At 46.6% G+C, this 17329-nt stretch overlaps 1 protein-coding gene and 1 long non-coding RNA gene across 2 annotated transcripts in view; one reads left to right on the top strand and one right to left on the bottom strand.

Annotated features, from left to right (window-relative positions):
* The window catches only part of LOC139055208 (beta-1,3-galactosyltransferase 5-like), a 45975-nt gene that overhangs the window by 19663 nt on the left and 8983 nt on the right, over positions 1 to 17329 (bottom strand). The window lies entirely within an intron of this gene.
* On the top strand, positions 5536 to 8832 carry LOC139055207 (uncharacterized). Its single transcript, XR_011511655.1, has 2 exons — positions 5536 to 5631; positions 8662 to 8832. It is a non-coding gene; the product is annotated as an uncharacterized lncRNA (long non-coding RNA).

Raw genomic sequence — 17329 nt, 5'->3', positions numbered from 1 at the left:
CCACCGGTTTGTTCCCGGGCACCTTAATAAAATTGATTAATTATGTGTACTGCTATGTCGCTCTTCAGATCCTGTTTTCTGTAATTATCCTTGTAACCTGATTGAACTCGTTTTTTATCATCATCATCCGCCCGCGCTCAGTGGCCGATTTGGCTATAGAGTGGAATCGTTTTCCTGCGAGCCAATGACGAAGTGGAAGTAGAATAAAATGAAAATAATCTTTACAAAACACGACCGAAAGGCTCCAAATAATGCAGAAGTTCACAGGAAAGTGAAATCTGAAATTATTAACAGTGATGGAAGAAAAAATGCTGCTGAAGCTAACTGCATTTTTTGTTGGACCAATGTTGATCCCAAGGGCTGTGTTTTAATGGGACTTGCGTAAAACACGCATAACGAGATGTGAATCCTGTTCGCCTGCCACTGGCAGCTGGTTTGACTGTAGTGAATGCCGGCGCACATCTAGACTTTGAGTACGTGCGTCCAATGTATGTATTTCGAACGGAAGGGAATCGCGAGGAGTGCGGTGCCTTTAGATTTGGTGACGAATTACATGCAGGCACACCTGCACATGAACAAGCGCGCTGCCATTTGTGTACATTCACGAAACACGTCACCGAACGGTCGGTACGACGCGCAATGACGCAGCTATGGACCCTCGAAGCATGACGCTGTCCATTCGACGCCTTCAATGTTGTGCGTAAGAAGTGTACGCGCTCCGACTGCAAAATGCCTATCGAGCAGTTATCGCGTTCAGACAGAGGATATACAAAGCGGAGTGCCACTTCATCGCGAACACTTTTCTGGCAACTAGCGATCGCAGCTAGTACAGTCGTACCTGTCGTAATGTGCATCATATTGTTTCGTGATATCCTTCTGTGCCGGCGCGTACAAGCGAACGCCGGCGGCGCTGAACAGCGGCGACTAGCTGATTACGCTATCTGCGTTTCGCAAGCTCTGCTCGCGTGCTTTCCGTTTATGGAGCTAAACAGCGCGCCAAGGCGGCGAGCCACTGCAATTTCCTGTTTATCTTCTCCTGTGGCTGGATTGCACGGCTATGCGTGCCTCCCGAAAAATAAACCTTAGTCCTGTATGAATCACACACTGTGGTTTATATTTGCCGAAATGCAAGCGAGTAAACTTCGTAGAGTTCATCAGGCCCGCGTTTGACTTTAAAGAGAGGGACATAGACGTTTAATCATGCTGAAGAAATAAACAAAAGGCGATCCGTGAGAAGCTTAAGTGGGATGTACCGATTAAGTTGATTATTTAGCTCGTATACGCAGGTATAGCAGCAAGCTGTCGTAGGTAGTTTTTCGATGGAGCTCGGTGGACATCGGCATATCGACGGCAGGGCCAGATGTGAATGTGCTGCGGACAGCAGGCCTGTATAACTTTCACTGCTTCGGCTGTGAACCACACTAGTGGCTTTATAATATAAAGCTATTACTATCTATTTCCTATTCCACTTTGGTCACTAGCCCTCTACAAGTGCTAAAAATATTTTCAGTCCACCACCGCTGCGCCTGTCTGCAACGCGATATCGCGAAAAATGCGAAAACGTCTCCCATGGCGTGTGCACACTGATTATGCATGATTAAGCCGAACAAAAGAAAAAATAATCGGTTTCGATTCTACGCCGTTTTAGCTATTACCTTGCCGCTATCTGTCAAAAATTTTCAGGCCGCGCCCACTTTCCTTGTCTGTCACACAACATCACAAAACCACGAAAACTCACCACGTCAAAGTGACGTGTACGTTCTGAAGATGGATTAATATGCCGAACAAACCCAAAATTTGTTTTGGATGGCCCGAGACTGGGGGGCCCCATTCCAAAAGAAATAAAGGTTGGCTGCCCGCCGATCGCTCTGGCACTTGCTAGTTGTAGCTGCAAGGGAAAATGAATTTCTCTGCGTATAATTTTTGCATGGGAATATAACGTTTTCTAGGTAAATCGGCCCGTATACGGCATCACTCTGACAACTCTTGTTCGCTGAGAATCGGTTTTAGTAACTTATTTAGCCTTGCATTGCACGCCACAGTGATTTTCGACCAGCCACCGCAAGCTAAGCAAAAGGGAAGCCCAGCAATTGCGTACGCAGGCCCCGCCCTCCTCATCCGGTTACCCATACATTCAATGCGCTAGGTCGGACCCATCGAACCCCTCTCCACTTCGGCGAGCTCCTCGCCTCTAGTCAGCCAAATACGAGGGTGAATCAAAAAAACTTTGCTCCCATTTTTTATTAGCCAAAATAAGGTACATACACGTAATTACAGATTTGCGTACTATTCCACCTACCTTACACTATTTTTCCACCTAGTCCCCACACCACTTAAGTTATTGGTCACATCGCAGCACTAAATTTGAGATGCCTCTGTGCCTTGTCGTCGTCAGTCAGCGACGCACGCGGCCTCCCCAAACGCTCATTGTCATGCAAGTCTTCACGGCCTTTTGCGAACTCACAGCACCACCATCTCACACTACTCAAAGCTGGGCGCCTGTCCCCACACGTGGGCTGCATTTCCCTGTATATTTCGATGGGCGTTCATCCCTTGCTCCACAGAAAACGAATCTCCCTTCGTTGCTCAAATGCCGTGGAGGTGTTGAAGCACAACCGCCATCTTCAGCAACTGACACCAGCGCCATGTCGCGGAGCTCCCGGCAGGTAAGGCCGCGCCAGTCCAAGAAATGTACACCGCTGGGAATGGATATGTTGATTTCGCAGTTACAGCCGTAACTTAGCGAAAAATAGGGTGCAGAAACTTTCTGATTCCCCCTCGTTGATCTGAAAAATCTATCATGCTAGGTAATGCAATTCGTCAAAAAAAAAAGAAAAAGAAAAAAAGGACCTCCTATAAACGCGTAGAGCGTTTGATTGGGCTGGTAAAACAACGCTACGCGTCACCGCTCGATGATTGTTTCGGCGGTTGCGTAAATTTGACGTCAGGAGATTGGAATAAAACCCACAGGAACAGTTTTATGTTATATGGCCCTTGAACCCGTACTTCTCATCATTTTTGCCTCTACGTCATCAGATCGTATATGAGGCCACGCCTCCGCTGTCTCAGCAATAGGCCACTGGCCGCGACAAACGACAACAAATACGCGGCCCATGGATAAAATACACATAAGACGCGTGTACGTGTGTATGCGTGACAGTATACAGCGTGGCGCATTCATAATAAGTATTTTCTAGTTCGCGATCGCTCATTCAAAGAGGGATAATTCGTGTTGAAGGCGCACCAAAACGGATTAATGTACCACACGGTGGTGTACAACTTTCGGAGCAAAAGCCGCTTGGGGCGAGTTCATGTGAAGGGAGCTTACACGAGCTCGTGTTTCGCGTAAGTATAGATCGAAGCGCCTACAGTATTTCGTGAGGCCTGGTGCGCCGCATACGGCGGATCGAATTTATGGAATGCCTGCGCTAGAAAGCGCAGTACGTTATTCTCACATGCACGCAACCCTTACAAAAATGACTTTAGACTGTCTATAGAAAGTCTATAGACATCTTATAGACGACCTTTCCTTTCTATAGATTTGGCCTTTTGTTGATACAAAATCTGTAGACTGTCTATAGACGAAAGTCGATAAAGTTTCTATTTCTTTTTGTCTATACGCAGTCTATAGACGGTCTATAGAAAAAAGTCGATAAGGTGTTTGCTCTTTTTTGCCTACTTCCCCTCTATGGACTACCTATAGACAAAAGTCGATACAGCTTCTATCTATTTTTGTCCATACTTTGTCTATAGACTTTCTATAGACGAAAGTCGATAAGGCTTCTATTTCTTTTGTCTACTCGCAGTCTATAGACAGTTTATAGAAAAAAGTCGATAAGGAGTATGTTTCTTTATTGTATCCTTCCCCTCTATGGACTACCTATAGACAAAAGTGGATTACGGTCTCTATCTATTTTTGTCCATATTCTGTCTATAGACTCTCTATATTAGACAGTTAATAATAATAGTCGGCTAAGGTTTCTATTTCTTTTTCTCTCCTGGTGTATTGAATGTCTATATAAGAAAGTCGATAATATGTAATGCCGAGTTCCCATACTCCCCGCCCTCTGCGAAGGCGATGATATGGCACTGGTTCATGCGCGACCGGCACCGCGTGCAACCCCGGCGCGGCGGGCAAACCGTGCAGACTGCTAGTCGTCATTCAGTGCAGCTGCACCGAACGAGGATCGCGGCGGAACAGGCAACGTCCGAGTCACAAAGGTCTTCCAGGCACCCGAAGGCCCTAATCCTGGCTGCTTCCCGGACGTACACTTCGCGAGACCAGCTGGTGAAGGTCAGATGGTGATGATGTGGCAAAGGTGGTGAATAAGTCGCGAAAGCCGGCAGACCAGGTGGTGAATTCACCACCTGGTCTGCCTCTGAGTTGTCGTGGTATTGCATGTCTATAGATTAACAATAGACAAACATCGTTAATCTGGGCCCAACCCGTGTACGCTGTAACCAAGCGCAGGTACCGGTGGATAATACGTAGCTGCGTTTGATATAAGCTACTGAAGTTGTATACTGCTGAGATTGCTGTAGAGCCTATTTGTAGACATTAGTATACACATAGTGTATACCTCCGCATTTGTTGACCACATGATATGATCTACGTAGTCGGTCTCGGCAATCCCAAGACAGTCTTCACAGTTGTCGCATCACTTTTGCGGCAGTAGAATAAAGCAAGCAAAACGCCGATCCAATTGTTATAATAGTAGTTATGAACGCCAGCTTCAGCTACAAGTGGATTCCAAACAGGCATCGAGCTAATAGCAAGGACACTCGTAATGTTTGTAGCTGACAACGCGGACTTTGTGAATGTGCGATGAACCGATGTCGCGCATGTGGTGTTCGCGTTGTGTGTCGTCCGATTCTCGGATACTTTTCACATTTTCTTCATACCTCGGCTGCGTCACTAACATAGGGCGGTTTTTTGTTGACTGATATCCTGCACTATAAACCCATCAAAGTTTCTCATTTACTTAAAATAGGTGCCAAATTATCAGAGCCCACCCAGTATTTCGCCGGCGGTATGCCTGGGCAGCCACGCATATGAGTACCTCAATGCTGTACTGATTGCTTTGACCTATCACCAGAACAGAAAATTAGCACTAACATACGTGCGGGCATCACATTTGGTGGTACGCTGGAAGATATGCTACAAGTACGCTGTATTACTAATCGACGCTGGCAATAATGCGTCTGAAACGTTTGAAGGGCCCTGTAATGGCTTTTACAAACAGCGCATTCAAGTTAGCGTTCCAGTCTCATACGATAGCCCACAGCGTTTGTCGTACAACCTGCCAGCGCATTTCCTTCGTCCACGAAAAAAGATGAATAATGGTGATAAAGATGAATAAGCCACCCGTTCCGGCGCGCATGGCGCGCCGAGAGAGAGCGAAAAAAAAAAAATGAAGGAGGAAAAGGCGCTCGCACTCCTCCGAGCGCGCGCGCTCGCGCGCGCGGAGCTCCTGCGCATGCGCGGAGATCTTGCGCATGCGCGGCGGTGCGCCATCTCAACGAGTGCGCCAGGCACGTATACGGTTGTACCGGTGTGCGGTGTCCGCCTGAGCGTTGGTGTCTGTGTATGCGTGTCATCTTTGTGGCATCACACGTCAACTACACTGAACGGTAAGCTTTAGCAAAGATGTTTTGCGTCAATAGCTCATGATTATGTGAGCGCATTTCGTAGCGCGAAGCGGCTGCATGTAGCGCAGGCGACTCGGGTATAGTGTCGGTTTGTCGTTGACATAGTTTCATAACGCGCTCTTGTTCTCGCTTCTACTATACGGAATGTTTTACGGCGAGCGATCGCTCGGGCTTGTTGATTTTCGCATAATAGCTTAGGTGCGTAAAGAAGGAAGCTACACCATGTATTAACTTGATATTGAGCTACCACTAAGCGGATTGTGTATGTTGGGCAGCCAGTGTGGTAGATCTCATTTCGTGGCGCTTGATCCGGCCGCGATGAATGCTGCGCCGCATGTGTAGTGAAATTCTCGTGACACGCTTTACGTATATATCTCGAAATTGTGTTAGCATCGAGAATGTTCTGACAGACACGTATAGTTAAATAACTGCTAACGTACTCGGATGAAAGGCCGTGTTTGCGGGGCATGCATCAGCAGTGTGTGCACTGCCGTTTTCGCATTGTTTTTAAGGTAGCAGTATTTTTAAGGTTTCTGGCAACCAATCTAAATAATTTTGGGAAGTTACAGCAAGCAAAACACGAGACTTGAAGAAATGTCGAGCGAAAATCTCTAGATTCACCCAATCTATTTATATGCAACCACAAACTCTTTTCGAGCATGAAACCTGCGATAAGCTCAGTCACTCGCAGCTTCGCAACTTAGCCGAAAAAATTGGAGCACAATAAATTAGTCGCTCCGGGAAGCACCTTTACACGTTTCAGACTGAAGGCATTGCGTTTGACGGTAGTTGGAAGATTTGTTTTTTGTCTCTTTTTTAAACAGTTTAGCAGCAGAAGTTATCTTTCGAGCTATATGAAAAGCGTTAAGCGCCTTTCGATGCTTCGGGGTTATGCAGTTTACGTGCTCTTAATCTCTAGGCAGCTGCTGGTGCAGATTCGCATTGTGCCAGTCGTGCACGGTATGAAGCCCTTGTCGTGCGCAATAAGTGTTCCGGTTTTCATTACTGTTGCATGTAGTGCCGTCATCTTGGACAGACTGCATACTATATGCGCTGTACAAAAGAATAAAGAGCCAGATTATCAATTTGGTGGTCTTTTCTTAGTAGATAACGCACAGATTATTCAAATAATTCAGTGGACATTGCATTTGTTCTACCCTTATTAACACACCTAAGAGATCGTAACATGTTTTAGTTGATAAGTGACCTGATCAGTACGCCCCCATTCATGCGCATTCTACTGAAAGTGTGGCAAATGTATTCATCTCGAAGTATGAGAAAAGAGACAATGCAGACTGTTCTAAGCGGAAATAAATTGCAAATGTTAACGTGATTGTTCAAAACTGCAGTCAGTATGCTGAGCATGTTCGATCGGCACGGGCACATTGCTTTAACACCTGAAAAATGTGCACAGTCCAGCAGGGTATCTTTGTTTCAACAATTATTATTATAGGAATCGTTTGGGATTCTCACATTTCTTTCATTTTTATGAGTACACTGTGTGTCACATGAACCTGTCTTGAAACGAAGCGTACCGTTGCTAACACCGGCTACCATTATGGTTGTCTAACTGCTTATCATACTATAATATAACGAAACATCATAATGGTACTGATTAATATTGCCATGTAGTCTTTAGTCATAGGTAAACAAAGTTAACTAGAGGCATAAGTGGTGAGAGCAAATTATATAGAAAACTACTATTGAACCGTAAAAATAACTCATTGTATAAGTTTTCCCTCAAATTGTTGCATTTGTTTTACGCGTGTCTCTGTGTCTTCCGTGCGGTACTCGTGTGGCCATCAATTACGAACTTGCCGAAGCCCTTGTCAGCTTTATTAAACAAGGGATTCAAGTCAGTTGCATCTAATACTACATGTTAAGTGACTGACGTGTTATTCGTTTTATCTAAATATTATGGACTGGCACTACTTGGCAAGCATTAAACCATAGTATTTTTTATTGCACTTAAGCTGCAGGCGTCATAGATTGCCAGAAAATTTTCATGAAAACAGCCAGGAAAGGCTTGGAAAAAGATCGGGAAACTTTAAATTGGCCACATAGGTATGCTGTCTTGTTACATGTCAATGTTTCCAGAAAGTCTCTGTGTTAAATATATTTTTAAAACGTTTCACTTCATAAAAATTGAAGGAAATTGGTTCTATTTATTGAAGAAAAAGAAAGTTAAGCAGACTGAAAAGGCATTTCTTACTCAATACGTTTTTTTTTGCGTTAACTAAACGTCCTGAACCTCGATAGCCTAGAAAAAATTTTCATCTTTCAAAGCACCTTAAATAATTTACTGTGATAGAATTCATTCGAACTATACTATCAGTTCTGTTTCCTAGGAGGTGCATATCTGTCGTGCCATGACACAAAGTGCTCGTGTGGTATTTCGGGTGCTCATGTGGTATACCTAACTTGGAAACCTGTTAGCATGCCCAAGAGGCCTCATTACCTGCAAGAAATTAAGGTACCATATCAATACAATCAACCCATCCGCCATCTGTTGAAGTTATGGCCAATGACCCATTCATTTAAAAGTATGAGAAATACATTTCAATGTGTACTAAGCAAAATAAATTACAATCTTAGGCATGACACTGGGAATATTCCAGTCACGTCTCCTGAAAACATCCCTCTGCACGGGCATACTTAACTACCAGCCAAAAAAACTGTACAGACAGCCCAACTGGGTAACGTTTCCGCAATAAATATAGGGACCATTTGGGATAAGTACATTAATGCATCATATATGAACTTGTCATAAAAGGGAACATACTGTTGCTGACACGAGCAGCAGTTGTGACTGTTTAATTGTTCCCCATACCATGCAATAGAACATTGCATAAAGGTACTGATTTGTATTGACAAGCAGCCATTAGTCATAGTTAAACCGCATTAAGTATTGGCTTAGATGGTTTGAGTAAATATATTCAGCTGCTTAATGAACACACAAAGAATACACATCTGTTATTTTTGCCTCATATTGCTGCATGTACTTATTTGCAGCATACACCTGCAGCACCTTTGGGACTAATGACACAAAGGTCAAGGCCAGCCTGGCGACCATGCTTGCCAAGGAGTAGTGTAAATATTTAATCTGTTTCCATAATAGCATAAGACAAGAATTTAAGGAATTCATGTATTATATCGAGCAATAAAAACGGTTAATGTATTGCCGGTGCATTTGTTTTATTTTTTGCACTGCATGATTCAGCACTATATAAATTCTTTCTGTTTATGCAACATATATGAAAGTACAGCTGGTTCAGGAGCTTTATTAATCTACTAACGGTAATGCATAAGTGCAGATGAAAAGGAACAGGTGCACATGCATAATATCTGCATTCTATGCATTTCATATCTATAAAATGAAATGAAATGCATTCAATACGTTTTGCTACCGCATGTAATGAAAAATGTAAACTAACTTGTAGATAGCCGCTATGGAGTTATGGCCTTATACACTCTTTGTAGACTTGTCTATAAAATGTCTGTGTCTAGAGTGTCTATAAATTAATGAAAATGCATGTTTGTTGGCAAGTGTATGCAGAATGTCATAGAAAAAAGTGTATCGGATTATAAAGTTCTGTTTTTGTAGACTGAAGTCTATAGAATGTCTATAGTATATATACATTTGTCTGTAGACATTCCATAGACTTCAGTCTACAAAAGTAGAACTGTAAGCCTATACACTTGCCCATAGACATTATGCAGACAACTGTCTACAAACATGAATTTTAATTAATCCATTGCTTAAATGATATTGCGCGACATAAAAAACGACACGGACGTGAAAGAAGACGACACACCAAGCGCAAACTTTCAACTAAGTTTATTGTGCCACTGCGTCATTTTATACATGGCATGCACGTAAGTCGCGCATGCGCTTACACGGAAATGAAGTGCGAAATCATGTAACATGGTTACGTGTCGTGTGATGCCGCGTCCAAGTAACGTAATTCTTTTTCTGTGAGAGCTAGAGACGGGAAGCTGACGCACGCATCACCCAATTTCGCGATCATCTGTGCTTCAGATATCTCACGGATGAGCTGCGTGCTGCCACGGGAAACAATCGTACATTGATCCTCAAGAGGTTTGCACCCATGATCGCGACAGTGGATCGCAAAGAACTCAGAATCTGTGATTGAATTTTTGAAGTCACATTCTGACCGTGGTCTTCAGGCGTTTTCCATTGATGTAAAGGATCTTTATTATTCCTTGCCGCATAGAAGCGTACTGTCCTGTGTTGAGCAATGTATAGATAAGTATGGTGCTGTTTCCTTCCAGAATGAGGCCGGCATGTCTTGCAGTCAATTTTTAGAACTTTTACAGATTTATCTTAATTCCACCTTTATCACTTGGGATAACCAATGTTTTTTGCAGAAGAGCGGAGTTTGTATTGGCTCTTGCATTGCTCCCATTCTTAGTGACTTGTTTTTATCCTGTTTAGACCATGACATTTCTTTACAAGTGCAAGGCACTGCAGTTTTTAAAACATTTAGATACGTTGATGACTTTTTAATTTTCATTGACTGCTCTTCTGATGCCTTCATTCTGGAAGCTAAGAAAGCGTTAGAAACGTTTCAGAAGTGCTTAGCCCCCCTTCAAACTACTCATGAGATGCCGGCAGATAGGTCTCTTCGTTTTCTTGATCTTCGCCTGAATTTTCAGGACTGCCACACGTGTTGGTCGTACGAGCCGCGAGCCAACAAACCACTTCTGCCGTATACGTCCGCACATTCTAAGCTTGTTAAGCGGGCCATTGTCAGTTTGTGCTTCAAGAATGCCCTTAGCAAGTCTTGCTGCCATGTTGTGGACGTAAGCTTAGAAGCGCAAACTTTACGGTTGTCCTTGGCTGGATATCCCAGGGTGGTGCTAGTGTCTGTCGCGGAACGCATCTTAAGAGAAGCGCGATCCAGTACGCAAAAGTCAGTTGCCAATGCCCCTCCTGGCACACGCCCTAAAGTTAGTGTCATACCTTACATGCACGGGATTTCCCACAACTTGAAAAAGATTGCCCAAAGAGCGAATGTAAGAGTTGTTTTTTCTGCTCCCGACAAGCTCGGCAGGCTTTGCAGGCTGAAGGATCCAAATGCCGTCCCTTCCGATAAATGCAGAAAGCATCACCGAAAAAAGTTTGTCGAGTGTGTACACCGGGTGGTGTACAGCTTTCCGCTTTCTTGTGGCAAGAAATACATAGGACAAACTGGGCGTTGCCTCAATGATAGGGTCCGTGAGCACAGCAACAATGTTAAAAACGGCTCTGGCGGTTTCTTGGCGATCCACTGTCGCGATCATGGGTGCAAACCTCTTGAGGATCAATGTACGATTGTTTCCCGTGGCAGCACGCAGCTCATCCGTGAGATATCTGAAGCACAGATGATCGCGAAATTGGGTGATGCGTGTGTCAGCTTCCCGTCTCTAGCTCTCACAGAAAAAGAATTACGTTACTTGGACGCGGCATCACACGACACGTAACCATGTTACATGATTTCGCACTTCATTTCCGTGTAAGCGCATGCGCGATTTACGTGCATGCCATGTATAAAATGACGCAGTGGCACAATAAACTTAGTTGAAAGTTTGCGCTTGGTGTGTCGTCTTCTTTCACGTCCGTGTCGTTTTTTATGTCGCGCAATATCATTTAAGCAATGGATTACCAACTTGCCCGGAATGCTGCTCTCATTAATTAATCCATAGACACTCTAGACTCAGACTTTTTATAGACTAGTCCATAAAAAGTGTATGGCCATAAGTCTATAGGCAGTCTATAGACAGTCTATAGACTTAGACTTTTTATAGACTAGTCTATAAAAAGTGTGCGGCCATAAGTCTATAGACTGTCTATAGACTAGTCTAAAGTAATGTCTATAGACAGTCTATAAACTCAGACTTTTTATAGACCAGTCTATAAAAAGTGTGCGGCCATAAATCTATAGACTGTCTATAGACCAGTCTAAAGAAATGACTATAGGCAGTCTATAGACTTCTTAGACAAATGTCTATGGACTGTCGATGGACTTTGTATAAAAATTTTTGTAAGGGAACACGCCTAATAACAGGCGCGACCGTTTTGTTCGAACTCTCCTGACGTCAAGCCCGAACCCGGATCGGTCACACACACTCACGTGTTAGACAGAGTGCCAGAAGAGTTTCTGCAGAGTCGCTAAATGTCTATGCCCAACTGAAGATAGAGCCATTCTCTCCTTTGTGTTTGGTTCTCTTTCTAAGCCGTCGCTAAGCCTATAAGGTCTGTACTGTAGACTAATCACTGCGGTACCCTAAACTAACTATCGATCAGCTTTGGAAAGACAGGGGGGAAGCGGAGAACGCTCGGCAATGTGAAAAAGGCCGCGGCAGCACGAAAGAACGGCTCCTTGGACTTCCCTTGAACTGCCGGCCGATAAGGCCGTGCATGAATTCGCAACACCGGCACAATGCGGAAGTGCAGTGCCGCAGTTTTTCTGTAATCTTCGGGTGGTGAGAGCGAGCAAACAAGCCTGCTCGAGATCTATAGCGCGCACACTCCAGTGCAGGGCAAGATGCAAAACAGTCTCGTCAATCCATTGCAATATTTAGCAAAGCTGCACTGCAGAAATTAGTGGTGTCGGATCAGCATACTATTTTGGTGCGGTGGCAAAAAAGAAAATGAAAAGAAATAGCATATACAGTGTACATATAGAAATCTATGTGGGCGAAACTTTCATGAAGCGTGTAATTAAGTGATATATCCGACTGCTATATCTTCTGCCCACGTCTGGCAGGAAAGCGATGACCTTCCTGCGAGACAAGACGGCCGGACGCGAAGAGCGTACACCTTGCGACCTGCGTGACACCGGATTACACTGTCTTCGGGATTGGATACTTTGCTAAGACAATGAGGCTCCGACTGGGGCTAGTTTCTTTCACCTGTTTATTGTTTGCAGGCGCACGTCAAATGTAGAGTGTTCTTTTAGCTGCAATAAAAATGCAAAAAATTGCATGTTGCATATAGCACAATTCTAACCCATGAACTCGATAAGGCAGCCGAGAAATCGAAATGCTTAATTGAATATTTAACATAATTTCACTAATTAACGTTTTAAATAATTAAGTTACAGCACATATTTCAATGTACCAATCATAGCTATAGTTAGTTTGCAAGGCATATAGTCTTGGAACGAATTCTGAGGATGACACCGGTTTGAGATTTGCGCCGTCAAACTTGCGGTAAAATTTCACTATTGTTACGCTTATTTTTCTGAGTAAACACTGTTTTATGCATTTAACTTTATAAATCGGAATCCCAAATAGCTTGCTTACCTGGCTTGAACACTTCTTAAAAGGGCGCACACAGTTTACCTCTGCAAATAACCATAATTCATCTCTTAGCAGCGGAACATCGGGTGTGCCACAGGGCACTGGTTTATCGCCTCGAGACGACGAAGTGTGGCGACGGGTCGGATGGGCTCCACATCTGCTCCGCACAGAAGCTACATTTTCGGCGAAATCACCTCCGCATCCAGATTCTACGTAATCATCGTGTGCCTGAAGTCAGCCCGAGCACGTCAACACCAAACTTGAGGGTGTAAGTGCTATATTTTGCATTTTACGGCCACATCAAGTTTCGAAGCGGGGCCGCCCCGCTAAACCTACTTCGCTAGTGGCGAGGCCTAGCAAAGGCTTCGGCCGCCGCACCGCTGCAGATGGCGAACGCGCTGCTCAATGCCGACGCCGACAAAGCCCACCAATCGTCTACCGGGGCCCCGGAGGACGAGGACATGGAAATTCGCGAATCCCAAGGACTTCTTCCGGCCGCTGAGGAGAACAAAGAAGACAATGAGCCTTGGATCAATGTTACCAGTCGTGCCCGTCGCCGTCGGCTGCAGACACGCTCGACCACGCCCCAACTTTCCCGAACGCCACCGAAGCCCGTTCTCCGCCACAGCCGACCGGCGATGCGCAAGCCCCGACAACCCCCCCTTCCTGCCGATGATTACAAGTTGGCGGTTCGTCCACGGAACGGCCTGCAGCTCAACAAGGTGAGCCCAGGGAAGTTGGTGGACGCCATCACAAATGCCGCAAAGCTACAAATCGGCTCCACCGGATTCAAAGTACGCATCGACGAAGACCAAAACATCCTTGTTCTTAGCACTGCCTCAGAAGCTACGGCCTCGGCACTAAGCAAGATGCAAAAAATTACAATTGATGCAATAACATATGATATTGCATCATACGGACTTTCCCCCGATAACTCTTGCAAAGGGGTAATACACAACATCGATCACGACACCACGCCCGAAATGTTACTTAAACGGATTGAATCTCCCGGATACGAGGCGCTAACATGTAGAAGACTGGGAAACACAACCACCATGGTGATCACATTCTTGGGAAAAACAGTGCCATATTACATCGAATTTTCCGGCCTTTTTCTGCGGTGCTACCTCTACAAGAGAACCGTGCCACATTGCCGAACCTGCAACGAGACAGGCCACAGAGAGGACGTCTGCCCGCGGCCCCCCGCCACACCCAAGTGCAGAGAGTGCGGCACTTCGCTAGCAACGGAGCAGCACGAGTGCCACCCTCGATGCTCTCTGTGCGGCGGGGATCACCCGACAGCAGCGAAAGCCTGCCCCAACAGGTTCCTGCCGCCCGTCAACCGCCGGAAACCGCAGCAGACCCCGAGAGCAGGCTCCTCGTCTCCGAGGCCGCGTGGCGAGCACTCAGCATCCCGCAAGTCGCGGTCCCCGAAACGACGCGGAGCTGTCCAGGGGAGGAGCAGTTCCAGGCCGCGTTCCGGTTCCAGGCGTAGGAGCTCATCGCGACGACGGACGCCATCCCATGGCAGGACCTCGAGCCGTGGTCGTTCCGCAAGCGGCAGGAGGGGAAGCAAGGGAGCAGCGCAGGTCACGCAGCAGGTGAGCTGGGCACAGGTTGTTTCTCCCAAAGCTCGTCCCCCCCCTGTTGACACAGAGCTGGCACAGGCACATGCCCAGATTAGGCGTCTCACTGAAGAAAACGCAAAACTCAAATCAGAAATCACTAGCGTACACGCAGAATTCGTAGCACTTAAAGATGAATTACTTGGAAGAAATAGCACTACCCACACACAAAACACTTCAACCCCACCCCCGGAGAAGCGGAAACGGGAAGAACAGCCAGCTCACAAAGTCACTTCAAACCCGACACCGCAACGAGCAACCGCGCAGCCCACTGCACCGCAGGGAGTCATACCCGTCCAATATGCCACTCTCCAGAAGGTAGAAGAGGTAGTAGCAAAAGCTATTCAGAGCCTTCAGACATCCCTACAAGCTACCATGCAGCAACAACTCACAGCTATACAACAGTCAGCGGCACAACAACAACAATACGCAACTCAACAACAACACTCTAACACTCAGTTGGCGGAACGCATCATGAGGCTAGAGGAACGCATACTAGCACTGGAAGCTCGTCAGAGCCGGCGCCCCAAGAAAACAGCTCATCAGACCCTACCAGAATTGCCAGATTCTCTGGGCTCCCCAGAACCCCATCTTGTGCACGCATCACCACCCCTTGATATCCAAGATGGCTCCGCCTCAACATATATGCAGTAAGCGCGGGGGCTCCTCAGGCGAAACCACGGTGTGGCAGTGGAATTGCCGGGGCTACAAGAACAAGTATGGATCACTGATACAATACATCGCTACATCAACAAGACCACCCGAAATCATCGCACTGCAAGAAACGAACACACACGTCCGCCTACCCGGATACGTCACTTATGGCACCGATACAGGCAGCAGCCTTCACACCCTGGTCAGTAAGAAGCTAGTGGCCGTTCAACACCATCTCCAGCAATCCGACCCGCTTGCCATTCTGCTCGAAATTATCCCACAGGCAACAAAGAAGAAGAGTCCCATGTTTGTTCTAAACGTCTACTGTCGGCCGAAAAGCGCGCCATCGGTCCTCAAACTGGTTTTGGAGCAAGCCACGCACGCAGCACGCAACCATCCGCTTCTAATTGTGGGCGACTTCAATGCAGCCCACCCCCTCTGGGGTTATACGTACACCAACCCCAGGGGAAACATGCTTCACAAAGTTATTGAGGACATGGATCTCACACTCGTCACCGATCCAAAGAATAGCACGAGGCTCGGCACAAGTGTTCAAAGAGACACGAACCCCGACTTAACCCTCACCAGAAATATCCCCCAAGCTTGCTGGACCAATCTGGAGGAGTACCTAGGCAGCGACCACGCGCTGCTAGCCACCACTCTCCATGGGCTCGAATACAAAGCCAGGATAGGCACGGCTCGCCTCACGGATTGGACCTAGCTGCGGGAGATAAGAGAAGAAAGAGCTGCGAACGAACAGAGCCAACAGCTTCAGTCAATTAAGGACTGGATCACTCAGCTTCAGAAGGATGTGAAGGCGCACACCAAAATGCTTGAAACATCCACCACCACTCCAAGCATCGACGCTCGCTTGCTCCACATGTGGGAAGCCCGGCGTAGCCTGCTGAAGCGTTGGAAAAGGCAAAGATTAAATCGCAAGCTCAAGAGGCGAATAGCACTACTCACACAAGAGGCTGCGGAATACGCTACCACACTATGCCGAGAGAACTGGCTATCCCTCTGCGACAGCTTGAGAGGAAGACTGAGTACTTCCAAGACGTGGAAGTTATTGAGGTATTTAATCAACCCGGCCAGCAGCAAAACGGAATCCCACCACAATATGGCCCGAGTAATTCACCAATTTCCTGGAAATGAGGCGGACCTCCTTTTGGCTCTCAAAGCCCAGTACTTCCCCACACAGCCATCGGAGCCTCTGCCACCCTACACCGGCACCCCTAACGAGCTCCTAGATGAGGACATTCATCTACATGAGGTAACAGCGGCGATAATGGGCTTGAGACGCCACACAGCCCCGGGAATGGACCAAATTACCAATAAGGCACTCGTAAATCTTGACAGCCCCTCGCTACTAGAGCTTACCGCTCATCTTAATGAAGTATGGAGGAAAGGAAACCTTCCCGAGGACTGGAAAATAGCCGAGGTTCGTCTGATACCGAAGCCAGGCAAGCCACCAGCCATTGAGAACCTACGACCGATCTCCCTCACTTCGTGTGTAGGAAAGCTCCTAGAGCACATCGTTCTCAATCGGTTACAACCATTCCTGGAGGACTCGGGGAAACTTCCAACAACGATGATAGGATTCCGTCCACACCTCTCAACTCAAGACATCCTACTTCAGCTGAAAGAGGAGGTGATTGTACCAGCGACACGCAACTCCCCCACGGCTATCCTCGCCTTAGATCTTAAAGGGGCGTTCGATAACGTCAAGCACACAGCAATCTTACAGAGGCTAAACGCGCTGGGCTGTGGGGCCAGGACGTACTCCTATATCAGAGATTTCCTCTCAGATAGAAAAGCCATCCTAAAGGTCGGGGACAAAGCCACAAACCCCTTCCTACTGGGCGGGCGCGGCACACCACAGGGCGCAGTGTTATCCCCTCTCCTTTTCAATATCGCCCTAATAGGCCTACCGCCGCTCCTCGATAACATCCCAGGGATCCGGCATGGCCTATATGCTGACGACATTACCATCTGGTCGTCCACAGGGTCCATCGGGGAAATGGAGAACCGCTTGCAGGAAGCTGCAGACGTGGTGAGCGACTATGCTAAGTCATGCGGGCTCAGCTGCGCCCCCC

Source organism: Dermacentor albipictus, chromosome 1, assembly GCF_038994185.2.
Source record: "Dermacentor albipictus isolate Rhodes 1998 colony chromosome 1, USDA_Dalb.pri_finalv2, whole genome shotgun sequence".
Classification (NCBI taxonomy): Eukaryota; Metazoa; Arthropoda; class Arachnida; order Ixodida; family Ixodidae; genus Dermacentor; species Dermacentor albipictus.
This window is presented reverse-complemented; position numbering and strand designations above follow the sequence as displayed.